The sequence below is a fragment of the Dendrobates tinctorius genome, unplaced genomic scaffold (genome assembly GCF_039654945.1).
Source record: "Dendrobates tinctorius isolate UK_male_01 unplaced genomic scaffold, ASM3965494v1 ptg000270l, whole genome shotgun sequence".
In the NCBI taxonomy this organism is placed as follows: Eukaryota; Metazoa; Chordata; class Amphibia; order Anura; family Dendrobatidae; genus Dendrobates; species Dendrobates tinctorius.
Genome location: NW_027361937.1, coordinates 5,368,126 through 5,383,824, shown reverse-complemented (window position 1 = coordinate 5,383,824; position 15,699 = coordinate 5,368,126).

Genomic DNA, 15,699 nt, shown 5'->3' with positions numbered 1-15,699 from the left:
AATATAGGATCGCATAGCCTCGTGCTCAGGTACAGATAAATTGAAGAGCCGACCCTTGGGAAATTTACACCCCGGGCTCAGTTCAATTGCACAGTCATAACTCCTATGAGGAGGCAAAGACAAAAAACTAATTCTCACTAAATACATCATAAAAGTCCGCCAAATAGTCAGGAACATCATGCGACTGAAGAGAGGTGGAAAAAAACGGAGCCTCACTAAGGGCACACCGACAACCCCAACTCACCACAGACACAGATTTCCAATCCAAAACTGGATTATGAATTTGCAACCAGGGAAACCCAGAACAATGGTATCATGCAAATTATGCAACACCAAAATCTGCAATTTTCTTGATGGTCTGGGGCGACCCGCATCACCACCTGGGTCCAAAACTGAGGTTTATTTTTCGCCAAAGGAGTAGCATCAATACCCCTCAAAGGAATAGGCGTCCGCAGAGGTGTCATCGGAAATCCACAACGTTTAGCAAAATCCAAGTCCATTAGGTTCAGGGCTGCTCCCGAATCCACAAAAGCCTTGGCGGAAAATGTGGACAGGGAGCAGATCAGAGTAATTGCCAAAAGAAACTTAGGTTGAACACCACCCACAGAAAACGTGTGTGCAAAACGTTTCTCTAGTTTAGGACAGACAGAAATAATATGCGAGGCATCTCCACAAAAAAAACACAGCTTATTACGCCTTCTGAACTCCTGACGTTGCTCCCTGGACAAAACTCTATCACATTGCATAGGTTCAGACACTTGTTCAACAGGTGGCAACACCTCTCGTGCAGTCCTGCGTTCACGTAAACGCCGATCAACCTGAATGGCTAATGACATAGAATCGTCAAGACCAGAGGGAACAGGAAATCCCACCATAGTATAATAATAATAATAATAATAATAATAATAATAATCTTTATTTTTATATAGCGCTAACATATTCCGCAGCGCTTTACAGTTTGCACACATTTTCATCACTGTCCCCGATGGGGCTCACAATCTAAATTCCCTATCAGTATGTCTTTAGTATCTTTTACGGCTTCTGACAAACCCTTCCGAAAGAGAGCTGCCAAGGCATTATCATTCCAGGTAGTAAGGACTGCCCACTTTCGGAATTTTTGACAGTACAATTCTGCAGAATCTCGACCCTGGCTCAATTCCAACAGGGTCTTTTCAGCCTGATCAATAGCATTAGGTTCGTCATACAACAACCCCAAGGCTTGAAAAAATGCGTTCACATTAGTCAGAATAGGATCACCTGGTTTCAAAGAAAGCACCCAATCCTGGGGATCGCCACGCAGCAAAGAGATGACAATTTTAACCCGCTGCGCGGAGCTCCATGACGAGTTAGGTTTTAAGGCAAAAAATAATTTACAATTATTTTTGAAATTCAAAAATTTAGACCAATCCCCAAAAAACACATCAGGAGTAGGGATCTTTGGTTCAGCAGCATGTGAATGAGCAAGGTAGGCGGAAATTCCCCGCACTTCCGCAGCGAGCTGCTCCACACGATCAGACAATTGCTTTATCTCCATTGAGAGAAAAAAAATTCCCCCTACGGCCTCAGAGATAGAGGAAAAAATATACACATTTTTTTTTTTTTTTTTACAATTCTTTCCTGCTATTGAGTACCCTAGGATCTGCGGTATGGCTGGTGATTCTGTTATGAATGAGTCACCGTAGGAGGCAAAAACAGAAATACTAGCTAAGTCCAGAAAACCAGAAAAGTTGGCAGCTATCGGATTGCAGACCCCTGAACCTATCAACAACAACTAGCAGTAGCCGTGGGGGGTTCCTACGGTGCCCTAGACCCCTCGATCACAGCCAGAGAACTAAATAGCCTAAAGACAGAAAGGGAAATCTAAACTGCCCCAGAGCTGACCCTAAAGCAATAGGCAGCCCCCAACATATAATGACGGTGAAGAAAGATGAAAAAACACTCACACAGATAGAAAGATAGGCTGAGCAAATGATGGGGCCCAAGCTAACTAAATAGGACAGGATAGAAAAGCTGCTGTCTGCAATCCGCCAAAACCCTATCAAAACAAGAGCCAACAGACTGATGGGGAAAAAAGCCCTGAAGACGCTAGGCTTCAAAAAGACTATATCAGTACTCAGGTATTTTCTGAAGACAGAGCAAAAAGGAATTCAGCTCACCCCAGCAGGGAATGGCAGAAATCCAGAAAAACAAGGCAAAACAAAACCAAAACACAAATGCAAAAAGCAGAGCAGAAAACTTAGCTTTTGAGGAGCAGGAATCAGACTGGTCTCCTAGAATCCCTCTAAGAAATCACCAGCAAGGCAGAAGGGCATCGGCTGCCTTATATCCAGTCAGCAATTCCAGTCACCCAGTCATCATCATCCTGCTCAGGTGCTTGGTGATCAGCCTCACTACCTTCCTTCACCAGAAGAGGGAGTTCATCAGACCTCAATGGTGAAGGGGAAAATGAACTCACAACAGCACTGCATTGGGGGAGCTACCATCCATCTGTGGATCTGCACTGTCAAGTGGCCTAGTGAGAAAGGCATTGTCCGGGATGGTGATTCCAGTTTGGCAGCTTCCCTGAGTGAGAGGACTACTAAAGAGTCGGCATCTGGAGCAGGAGCTCCTGCGAGGTAATCCCGGACATTGGGATATAACTGTTGGTGCCCGTGATGTTCTATGGACACTAATGAACTGTTCAGCGTGCGATCACCCACAGTAACTGGACAAAGAGGTCCAGCGTGCTTAGTGACAGCGTGTTAAAGCCATGTACCAAGGATTGTGATGGACTATGCATAAGCATGTGATGTGTAGCTGTGTCGCCCCCAGGAGTATGGCCGCCACAGTGGCTTTGCCTTCCTCCTGGGGAGGGTAATGCCAGGCTTGGAGGCAATGATGGGTCTCTCTTGCAGTCAATCCATGCATGCAACACAGTTCCACTCCAGGCCAGCAGGGGGAGTTCTGAACGGGGATTAAGGGGAGGAGTACTCTCTGAGCGCCAAGAGGAAGGAGTGGTCAGTTAGTCTGCGGAGGGTGAAGTGTGCAGATGTGGAGAGAGAAGCTGGAGGTTGAGCTAGGAAAGGAGAGCTCCCTCACATTGAGCGCATGAACTGGAGCCTGATCTCCATGGTTGTACGGATACTAACGGTCCTACAACAGATACCAGAGGAGTAGGAGGCTGTAAATGCCCTACTCCCATCTAAGACTTGAGGGCACAACAGCAGCTTGGATAGAGAGCCGGGACTCAAGAGAAAGGAGCCCCCGAGATAGGCTACAGCTGTCTGCCGTGCAAGTAAGGTTCTTGAGAACATCTGACAGGAGGAACTTCAGTGTAACTCAATACTGGGAGTGCTTCATTCAACCAAGCGCTAGGAAGGAGACTGCACAGCCCATCTGCTGAGAGAGAATCCCTGAATTGCTTCAAGGCTAGCCTGCTCCGTTACCATCTGTAATCAGGACCCTGGATTGCAGTTATCAAGTAAAGGTACAGAAATTGCACTCCGCTGTGTCTTGTCTGCTTCCTACCCTTAACGGCACTGCTACATCCCCGTGCCAACCACCTCTACACTGCCCTGGGACTATAGCTTCACCTGTGGGGAGCTTTTACATCCTTGCTGCACCCTACCATAAGTCCCAGCGGATCTGCATGCAGCGTCGGCTTGACACCTCCCTTGCCGAGCACCACAGGTGGCGTCACAAACTATTCCATTCCATAAACTACATTCCCCCATTACTTGGGCGCCCAGGGCCACGGACCAGGTCACCACTGCTGTGACACATTCCCCTTACACTGGCCCGGTACCGAGTACCCCACAGTCCTGGGAGGGCGACCCATAGCATGTTCCTCAGCGGTTTATGAAGGCATAATAAACTGCACTAGACTGTTTAAGTGAAAGTATTTCTGTGTGCCTCAATATTGCAGCCAAGTGAGTGTCCCCCAATGCACTCAGTGAGCGCTATCTTACACCCCATTCTCATGTACAGCACCATGGAATTAATGGCGCAATATAAATAATAATAATAATAATAATAATAATATGCTGGGTGGTTTCTCCAACATATATTAGACCGCATGGGCATTTGATAAAGTATACTACATGTATTGTAAAAAAAAAATTTCGGCGCAGCCAGCTTATCGCTTTGAAAAAAAACCTGGAATAAGTTCAGCCTAGTGGTAGCAGTTCACACGGAAAACGGATAAATCCTTGAATGTAAAAGAAATAGTATGGTTTCTTCAGCGATCAATCCAATGGAGGAAGACACATTTAGTGTCGAAACATGTCGTCCACAAGGGATTGACTATTTGGAAAAATGTTGCTGAAGAAACATGGAACCTTTTTAATGGAAAAATAAAAGTTATATTTTACCCCACCATTGGACTGATCGCTGGAGAAACCATACTATTTCTTTTACTACATGTAATATGTCACAATTATAAAAGCTCTAAATAGGGAATTGTCATTAGAACATTGCAGGCAATGGAGACAGGGAAAAGTCCCCTTTGGTTTGCATGGTTAAGAAAGTCTGTAAATTACCTGATCTTTTTGAGCCAATGTCCGCCCTGACTAGTAGATTCCTTAAATTATGAGGTTTCTTGTATCACATTAGGGGTTGAGAGGTGAATTCTGGAATGTTGGGGTAAGAGTTTCCCAGAGGCCAGAGTCTGTGAATAATATGCTGAAAACATCTCGTAAAGGGGAGATACGTGCTGACAAATGCTATCCTAGGTGAATCAGCACAGGGAGATGGTGAAGTGAGGGCAGAGAACGATAGCATGGATTCAGGATACACTCGGTCAATAAACTTTTGTTTCATTTCTCCCAGCCGGGAAATACAAGTGGGGCCATCAGACCCTAATCGATTGACCCTACAGTATTGTGACAGCGGTAGAGATTTTTTCACATGTCTCGGGTGAAAAATGCAGGAGGCTATTCCTGTCTGTCGGTTTCACATACAAGTCTGTACTAAATGTACCATTGTCAGAGATCATCACATTAGTATCAAAAAAGTTGATTTTATCATAATCGTACTGCATGGTAAATTTGAGAATGGCGATGTCAGAGACACCGCACTACACTTGCTCATAGAGCCAGTGCACGTGTTCCTGAGTAAAGAAGCAGTGCTAAGAGTTACCTGGGGAGCAGGGCAGCAGAGGTGACAAAGCGTGCTGCAAGCTAATAGTGTCAGAGAAGCCAGAGAACTCAGATTATGGCAAAGCAGAAGTCATGCACGGTACAGACCAGCGAGGTACAGGAGGGATAAACAGATGGGAGGTCAGACAAAGCAAAAGGTCATACACAAGATATCAGTACAGTACCAGGGAGGAGACAGAGCGGATAATCAGGGCCAAGCAGAGATCAAAGCCAAACAGACATAGGAGGTACCAGGCAGAATCCAAAGCGATATCCAGGGAACAGACCGAGTCATACACAGAGAATCAAGCAACCAGAACACAGCACTAACACACTCAGGGGTCACCACACTATGCCAAGGGCAAGAGTATAACCGACAGGGATGGGAGCGTCCTGAGGCTATAAGAAGCCTCCCCCAGAACCAGGGAGAGGCCACAATCATAGCCCCAGGTGTGCAGGTAAGCCTGCACCAGGATCACAACCTTTAACCCCAGAAATGCCAGTCATCAGCACTGGTTCCAAACATTAACCCCACGTGTGCGAGTCAAACCCGCACTGAGATCATGACAGGGGACCTGATGATTCATAAAGTTGTAAAACTCTACTAATGAGGCTATGTCACCCTTCCAGATGAGAAAGATATAGTCTATGTATCTCTTCCAGAACAAAACATGCTCCTGGAAGAGTACATTGGTGTAGATGTATTCAGACTCAAACTGAGCCATGAAGATATTTGCATATGGGGGTGCAACGTTAGACCCCATTGTTATCCAGGTTATAGTAAGAGTATTGGACAATTGTAATTGAACGCTGTTAATCTGAGCCTCAATGTCTGTAATTTCTCTTTTAAGGTTCCTAATTGTTAAGAGTATCAGATCCATTGAGCATTCATTTAAGATGCCTTCAAATTTAGAACAAGACTCCTGGCTTTCAGAGAAGAGAGTGGGCCTTAACCCCTTAAAATACATTGATGGACATAGTCCGTCATGGCAGGATGACAGTTCCAGCACCATGAGGGACTATGCCCGTAATGCATTTAAACTGTCACTGCATGTCACAGACAGCTAAGGTCTCTTTCACACTTCAGTTTTTTGCCATCAGTCACAATCCATCTTTTTTTGAAAAAAAACGGACAAGTGAAAGATGCCACTGGATCCAGTTTTTTCTCTTAGACTTGTATTAGTGACGGAATGCGACAGATGGCCATCCGTTTCATCTGTCATTTGACGGATCCGTCATAAATTCTTTGTCCGTCGGCCGGAGACAATAGACAAAGTAACGTTTTTTGTGTACGTCGTAAAGTTGTACCGCGGTGGATCCAGCTCCGTCCGTCGTTGGCTATAATGTAAGCCTATGGGCACAGGATCCGTCGCTGTCGGTCAAAAGACGCGATCCATCGCTGGATTCCAATTTTTGAAACTGAGCATGCCCGAAACAATTTCTATTCTTTTAATTTAACCCTCACAGCTATTCTAGCACATAAAAATATATCTCTCTCTTTCTCACCCTCTCTCTCTCTCTCTCTCTCTCTCTCTCTCCAGAATTCTGTTCCTTTAAAATTCCTGCAACTGCTGCTTCGAGGGATCCATCAAAAAAAACGGATCCGGTGAATCAGTTTTTTGCAATCTCAACATGGATCCATTTTTTCAACACTTTGACGGATTGTGACTGATTCTAAAAGACTGAAGTGTGAAAGAGGCCTAAGAGGCACGGGGAGATGTGCAGGGACTCATGCCGTTGGTCCCCGCACCCAGAACGCTGTAATCGGCCAGTCAATCTGAGTGACCGATCAAAACATGACCGCGCAGGAGATTGCTGCGGTCGGGCGAGATCGCAGCATTCAGGAGGGAAGCAGAGGGCTGTGAGCTCCCTCTGCCTTCAGACCAGTGTCCTTAAGATGTCATTGTGGGCACGATCGTTGCCATGGTGACCCGGGATCGCCATGATGACCCCCGGGTCATCAAGCTACGGAAAGCCTCTGAGACCATGCTCACAGCATGATGTCAGAAGCTTTCAAAATATGTATAATGCACTGCAATGCTGGAGCATTGCAATATATTATATCTGCAACCAAAGTGAAAGTCCCATAAAGGGACTAGGTAAAGAAGGAAACATTTTTAAAAAAATATGTAAAAAAAAGTATTTAAAAAATGATTAAAATAATTTAAAAAATCCACTAATATATACACATTTTTATCTAAAAAACTAAATAAACAAAAAAGTATGTTTGGTATCGCCGCGCAATACGATCTAAAAAAGTGTCACACTAGTTAACCCCGTCAGTGAACTCCGTAACAAAATACACAAAAAAAAGTAGCAAATTATGTTTTATCATGATACCGCTTGGAAAAAGTGGAATAAAATGTGATCAAAAATAAGAATGTAAATAAAAATATTATCACTGAAAATGCCATCTTGTCAACCAAATAACAAGCTACCATATAGCTCCATCAGTGGAAAAATTAAAAAGTTATCACTCTCAGAATAAATCAATGCTAAAAAAATATTTTTTTCTATAAAAGTTTTTATTGTGTAAAAACGCCAAAACATTAAAAAAATATAAATGTGGCATCGCTGTAATCATACTGACCCAAAGAATAAAGCTGCCTTACCAATTTTACCACACGCTGAACATAGGGAAAAAAACTAAAACAATTCCTGAATTGCTGGTTTTTGTTCATTTTGCCTCCACAAAAATCGGAATAGAAAGCAATGAAAATATGTCATGTGGCCGAAAATGATGCCAATAAAAAAGTCAGCTTGTCCCACAAGAAAACAAGCCCACACATGACTCTGTAGGCCGAAATATGTAAAAATTATAGTTCTCAAAATATGGCAATGCAAAAACTTCTTACAAACAAAGCCTCTTTTAGCATGTGACAGAAGCTAAACAAAAAAAAAGGATATAAATCTGGTATCCCTGTAATCACAATGACATGAAGAATAAAGTTGCCTAATCACTTATACTCAATGAGGAACGGTGTAAAAAATAAAACCAATTCTTCACCTCTTGTGGATTTGTTCATTCGGCCTCCCAAAGATCGCAGTAAGGTGATCACAGTGGTTTACCCCCACACATGGAATATCAGCATACTCAGGACAAATTGCACAACTTTTAGGGTCCAATTTCTCCTGTTACCCTTGGGAAAATAAAATAATGGGGGCAAAAAGATCATTTTTGTGAAAAAAATATGATTTTTTATTTTCACGACTCTACGTTATAAACTTCTGTGAAGCAATAGGTGTTCAAAGTGCTCACCACACATCTAGATAAGATCCTTACGGGGTATAGCTTCCAAAATGGTGTCACTTGTGGGGGGTTTCTACTGTTTAGGCACATCAGGGACTCTCCAAATGCAACATGGCATCCGATGTCAATTCCAGCTAATTTTGCGTTGACAAAGTATAATTGCTTCCAAGCTCTGCCATACGCCCAAACAGTGGTTTACCCCCACGTATGGGGTATCAGCATACTCAGGACAAATTGCACAACTTTTGGGGTCCAGTTTTTCCTGTTAACCTTGAGAAAATAAAAGATTGGGGGCAAAAAAATCATTTGGGGGTTTCCACTGTTTAGGTACATCAGGGGCTCTCCAAACGCGACATGGTATTCACTTTCGATTCCAACCAATTTTAAGTTCAAAACCTCAAATGGTGCTCCTTTCCTTCAGAGACCTGCTGTGGTCTTCCTCCACACATTGAGTAGCGGTGTACTCAGGAGAAATTGCACAACAAATATTGTGCTCTGGTTTTCTCCTGATACCCTTGACAAAATTGTGTCCGATGTAAAATTTCTGTGGAAAAAAGTTAAATGTTCATTTTTTCCTTCCACATTGCTTCAAGTCTTGTGAAGCATCTGAAGGGTTAATATACTTTATGAATGCGGTTTTGAGCACCTTGATGCATGCAGTTTTAGAATGGTGTCACTTATGGGTATTTTCTGTCATATTGACTGCTCAAAGTGACTTCAAATGTGAGGTGAACCCTAGAAAAATTGTTATGTAAATTTTGTTGAAAAAATTAGAAATCGCTGGTCAAATTTTAACCCTTATAACTTCCTAACAAAAAAATTATGTTTCAAAAATTGTACTGATGTAAAGTAGGCATGTGGGAAATGTTATTTATTAACTATTTTATGTGACAAAATGCTCTAATTTAGGGGCCTAAAAATTAAAAGTTTGAAAATTGTGAAATTTTGAAAATTTTTGCCAAATTTACATTTTTTTCACAAATAAACACAAGAAATTTTGAAGAAATTTTACTACTATCATAAAGTACAATATGTCACGAATAAACAGAATCAATGGGATACGTTGAAGCATTCCAGAGTTATAATCATATAAAGTGACAGTGGTCAGATTTCAATATTAAGACCTGGTCATTAACCTACAAAGTGACTTGGTCTTTAAGGGGTTAAGGGAACCAAGGCCTTAAGTTGTTATCTACCTCTTTGATCCTATAAAAAGTTCCTAGAGTTATTTGGACAATCGTATATTATGTCACTGACATTTATTTGAATGCATCTCAGGATGTCTATGAATATGTAGAGATACTTTCCATTATTATGTCTTTATTCATATGTATTCAAATATACTTTCTTGTTTTACAGTGCTTGGTCATTTGTGCGTTGGATATCCTCCATAGCATATTTTCATTTAATTTTGTTTTTCTATTACTTACTGTCCCTTATGTATGTCCATTGTAATGCTAGTCACTTCTCACAGCCAAGCCTGAGTCAGAGTGGTCAAGGAGTCCAAGGTGAGAAGCCAGGAGGGTACATCAAAAACAGAAGGAATATACAAAAGCGTAATCAGGTAACGTTCCATGGTCAGAGTACTGGGAGGATAACGGATCAGAGCTGAAGGGGTTAACAGGCAGATAGTCAGATCAAAGTCCAAGGTCGGGCAACAGATCAAGCATATAGAGCTCAAGACACAGGGAGCACAAATCACAAATCTCACAAGATGAATGTACGTCTGGCATTGGTCTGGGAGAAGCTGCTCAGTTAAGTAAGCATGACATTTACCCAGGATAGTGAACACCTGGAGACTGCGATGCCTCCCAGTCACAAATTGGCTAGTTGAGCCGTCAATAAACACAATGGAAGCTCAGCATGCCCTGAACCATATTGGATGACCTTCCTGTCAATCAAAGTATTGACAGCTTCCGCACGCCCCTGTATCGGATTGGACGGCTGAGCTGTCAGTAACTGCATCCAAGACACACTGAGGGTTGGAACTGTGACATCCATCTCTTTTATTGCATTTGTTTAATATCTTGTGATACTTATCTTTTTTTGTGCTTTATTTAGATAAGCGTGAACAAGGCCGAAACAGGCTAAAATGTTTGTTTTGTTTCTTATGCCACGTATGTATGTTACAATAGAGTTGTACAATACCTTTAAATCATCTTTAGCACCTTAAGGTTCCTTCTATACCATTTGTAACTTTTTTCCAGATAGTACAACTAGAGGAGAGGTTCCCCTCTCTGTTAATTATGCTTCTTTAAGTATGCTTGGGGTCATTGTCTTGCTGGAAGACTCATGACCTAGGATGCAAACCCAAACTTTCAGACCCTGGTGTCATGATCCAGTCCAGATTTTGGTTTTGTCATGTCAGGGGTTAACTCTCTCTGCCTAGTTCCAGTGTCAGGTCTGCTATTCCTCTGCACTGCATCCTGCAGGCAGTGTCAGTTATATTTCCTGCTTACAGCATGTGTAGCCAGCTCTGGTGAACCCTTGATTTGTCCTGCTGCGTTTAGCTGACTTTGCCTGTGTCTGTGCATTCCTCTCCTACCCGTCCCATCTCTGTGTGCCCCTGTGTGTTTGGATTCCCCGGTACTCGACTCTCCTTTGGCTCTGACCTGATTCTGTCTCATCCTTCTGATACTTCTGCTACAGACTGGCACTGACCTTTTGGCGCTCCTCTGACTCTGTGTTTGGCAATCTCCTGTGTCCTACACAACTCTCTGGTATCAACCAGACTATTCTGCTGCCATCTGGTGGTAGCCTTGCTGCTGTTCTGCTCTGAGCAGGATTTCAGCCCTTTCTCCACTCTACTGCCATCTAGTGGAGTTTGCGTTACTCTGCATTTACCTGCAGTGCAGCAGTGTGACACCCGCCGCTACATTGTAACCCAAAATCTGGTGGGAATCTCCACATTTCATGATAAATTGCACACAGTCGAAGCACCCAGGGCCAGAGTCAACAAAACAACCCCAAAATATCTTTTGAATCTCCAACATATTTGATTGTAAACAGTAGAATGATGTGCTTTATCTAAAAACTGAATCTTGGTCTCATCTGTCCACAAGACTCCTGCTGGCCCCCTGAAAGTAGTGGGGGCCTCTTGCTATCCCTCTATAAATAGTGAGGGATGCCTATTGGCCCTCCAAGATGGAAGCTTTACAGTATTAATACTAAAAAGAAAATTTGCCCACCTCAGATGGATAAATTATATTGCAGTAGAAATATACAGCTATGCAAAGCAAAGCTGTCTGCTGGCCCCCCCAAAATGCTTAGTGATGGCTGGCTGCTGGCTCTCTAAAATTAGAGTGATGGCCGCCTAATGGCCCTCTGACAATCAACAATCATGGCTACTGAACCGTGAGGAAAACAGGGTATTGCTGGCAAAGTGATTGGAAGCATTTTCTGCTGTTTATCCATCAACCTTTTCACACTGGTCTGGCTTCATGAGTGGTATTCCGTGCCCCCCTATAAATTGGGACAGGAAGCTAGATTGACATGATGAGTGTGTTTGTTGTGCTCCCGTGGCAGGCACAGTTTCATCTTGCTCATGGTCTCAGCCTCTGCACTCACAACCACGTCCACTTCTCCGTTCCTTACTAAGTGACTTGTCCATTTTAATTTACATATGATATATCTATGTTGAGAACATGGTACAATATTACAGTTGCAGGAAAATTTGTCCACTTCAGCTGGATTTACACCGCAGTTTCAATATAGCGATGCTATTTGCAACCAACCAAGTTTTTTTATTTTGCTTTGAGCCAAAACTAGAGTACTTTAAAAACCATATAACATCTCACTGCTGAAAAAAATGCCAGCATTGCAATGGCAGGAAAATTGACCCACCTCAGATGGGCTTCTTACTCGTCAATATCAATATAGTGATGTTATTTCTAACCAAACAAGTTTTGTTTTTTTGTTTTGAGGTGCAACTGGAACAAGACAGTATGCCATATAAACTTTCGCTGCTGAAAAAAATTGCAATATTACAATTGCAGGAAAATTTGCACATCTCAGATGGACTGGGTACCCTGCCTTATCAATTTATTGATGCTGTTGAGATCCAACCAAGTTTGGCGGTATGCATTTAATACACAACTGCTGCAGTAAAACTGGTGTATAATATTTCCCTGCTCAGAACAATTACATAATATTATTAGCTCTGAGAAGGGGTTTCGGTATGGGTTGCAGGCTGCAACATAAAGGGCATGCAATTCATCCTATCTTGTCCTACACGATCCCTTCAGCAAAATCTGTCCCTAAGTGCTGCTAACAGCAAAATTACTATTGATTATCATTAGCTTCAATAAGGGCTGTTGTATTTGAAAGAAATATAAAAGTGGTTGAATCCCTGGCTAAAACACAGCTGCAATTCTGTCCCTCTTTCACCAGCACCTCTCCCTACACTACCTCTTTTCAGGGGTACAGTGTGATGAGCATGGCATGATGGGTCTTACATAGACCTGATGACGCTATGCAGCTAGCCAATCACAGTAATGCTATGGAATTACAGTGACTGACAAGGAATCCCCACTTGTTTACTGGCTGTCTAAAAAGCGGCCAACATGCGAGGCAGGGACTCAAGCTCCTGCTCAAGTATTCAAAAAATATTCACTGAGCAACGAGCATCTCGAGAACACTGATGCTCGCGAGAGTAATGATTAGTGATGAGCACACTCGCTCAAATTATAGCCTAAGCTTTACAAGCTAATATCTTCACAGCAGAGAGAAGAAATAAAGAAATTAAAACAATGTTCTACTCATATTTGCAGTGACTATTTTATGATATAAGCAGTTTAACATGCTCAAATTGGTCAAAAGTCTTCTTTAACCCTCTCTTTTTGGTGTGGTGTGCCTATCCAAGGTTCGCTTTATCTAAAATTGAAAAAGTTTTAACAACAATATAAGTTGTAAATAACAAAATATTCTTGCCACTCTATACTATTGCAAGTACAGGGGAGTGGGTAAAATAAGTTAATTAATGGTGCTAAATATTATTGCCTTAAATATCATATTTTAGATTATAAGACTCTCTGGATTATAAGACGCACCCCAAATTTTGAGGAGAAAAATAGGATTTTTTTTAATGAAATGATGGTGCTTCTTTTAATCCATGCATTCTATTGATTACCAGGGGTGGTGGCTGTGGTGAAGCTGGGTCCCAGGGTCACTGCTGGAGGAGGCAGGAGTGGGGTGATGCTGCAGTCCCCAGGCTGGGATGAGGGGGTGTTTTTGATGTGTGGTGCGCCTCTGCTGGTATCCGGTGCTGCTGCAGGTGTCCGATGCTACTGCAGGTGCCCGGTGCTGCTGTGGGGGTGTCTGGCACTGCTGCGGGTGCCCAGTACTGCTGCAGGGATGTCCAGCGTCATCTCCCGAGATCTTGGTGCCGAGATCCCGATCTGCACATGCGCCACCCCCAGCGGCCATTTTCATAGTGTCCATTGCTTTGGAATCCATGGAATTGCGAGGGGCTCTGGCCTTTCAGAAAATGTTGGCAGAGCCCCCGCAGCACCGGAGACACCCAGAGCAACACCAGACACCCCCAAAGCACTGTAGGACAACCCCACAGCACCGCTGGGCACCCGCAGCACCGCCGGACACTCCCTCATCCCAGTCTGCAGCCTGCAGGAACGGTACCGGTAAGGTATATCCGCATTAAAAGACGCACCCCCATTTTCCCCCAAATTTTTTGGGGAAAAAGAGCGTCTTATAATCAGAAAAATACAGTACATTGTGCACCACTGATAACCAAACTTTTTAGAAGTTAAATAGAGAATGACTAAAATCTTTTGTTCAATTTCAGTTAGTACTGAATAGTGTTGAGTGATACCATCCGATATCGTGAAATATAGGATCGGATTGGATCGGACCAATACCCAAAAAGTATAGGATATCGCCGATTCCGATACCGGAAACCAATGCAAGTCAATGGAACAGAAATATCGGAATTAAAATAAACCCTTTCTTTCCTTGTAGGTTAATTCTACATGTAGAAAAACAACTAATAATAATGTAGAATTTATTGGGGGAGGTGGAGGAGACATTAAAGGCAGAGAGGTTTAGCCCAATCAAATGGAATAGCAGGAATAAAAAAATTTTTTTAAAGACGTTCGGAGTTACAAAGATATTGACTATGTTAACCTTTTTTATATTTTGACAGATATGTATGTTTCACTACTTCCATGCTCTTCACCTTTTTTACTTCTCCCACACTTTCTCCTTCATGATCCTCAGCACCAGCAGCATCTTTTTCATCAACTTCTTCTTCACCTTATTCATCTTCTTCTTCAATACCTTCTTCCTATTATTCTTTATTTTTACATTCTTCATATTCTACTTCTTCATCTTCTTCCTATTCTTCTTCTTCATCATATTCTTATTTGTGACAGGCATTCCTGTAGTTGTTATCTATAAAAGTTTGAAGATTACACCTTCCGTTCTGCCTGTCACAAAAGATGTACAACAGGATTTGTCCGCGTTCAGTTTGGCCTGCCGCATCAGGCATTTTCTAGGGGCACCACGAGGAGGAACGGACTCACCCACATACACTGCTTAGTCTTCTTCTGCTTATAATTTAGATAATATCTTTTGCTCTGATTTTTAGTCTTATGCTGAATGTTCTTCTGCTTTTTGCTCTTCTGCTTCTTGGTATTCTGCTTCTTGGTCTTCTGTCTCTTATTGTTCTGTATCTTGGTGGTTGTCTTCATGTTCTTTTACCTCTTGGTCATCCTCTTCAGGGTCATCTTTTTGGTCTTCTTCGGGGTGGTCTTCTGGGTCGTCTTCAGGGTCATCGTTTTCGTGGTCGTCGTCTTCTTCAGGGTGGTCTTCAGGGTCGTCGTCTTCAGGGTCGTCGTCAGGGAGATCACGAGTGATAACCAAACACCATTTCCAAAAGCTTGAACTTGGAAATGTAGCAGAAGGTACAAGAAGGCTGAGAAACTGCCGAGAACCAGCTGACAGTACTGGAACCCGGATGGGTAGCAGAAGGAACAAGAGCCAATGGCACTACCGAGGACCAGCTGATGGTACTGGAACCCGGTTACTAAGCAGGAGGTACCTCTGCTAGAAAACACTACCAAGGACCATCAGACGTTGCTGGAACTTGGATACCGAGAAGGAGGCACCTAAGCCAAAGGCACTGCCGAGAACCAGCTGACGGTGCTGGAACCCGGTTGGGTAGCAGAAGCTGCAAGAGCAAATGGCACTACCGAGGACCAGCTGACGGTGCTGGAACCTGGTTACTAAGCTGGAAGTACCTGTGCTAGAAAGCACTACCAAGGACCAGCAGACGTTGCTGGAACTCAGATACCGAGAAGGAGGCACCTCAGCCAAAGGCAC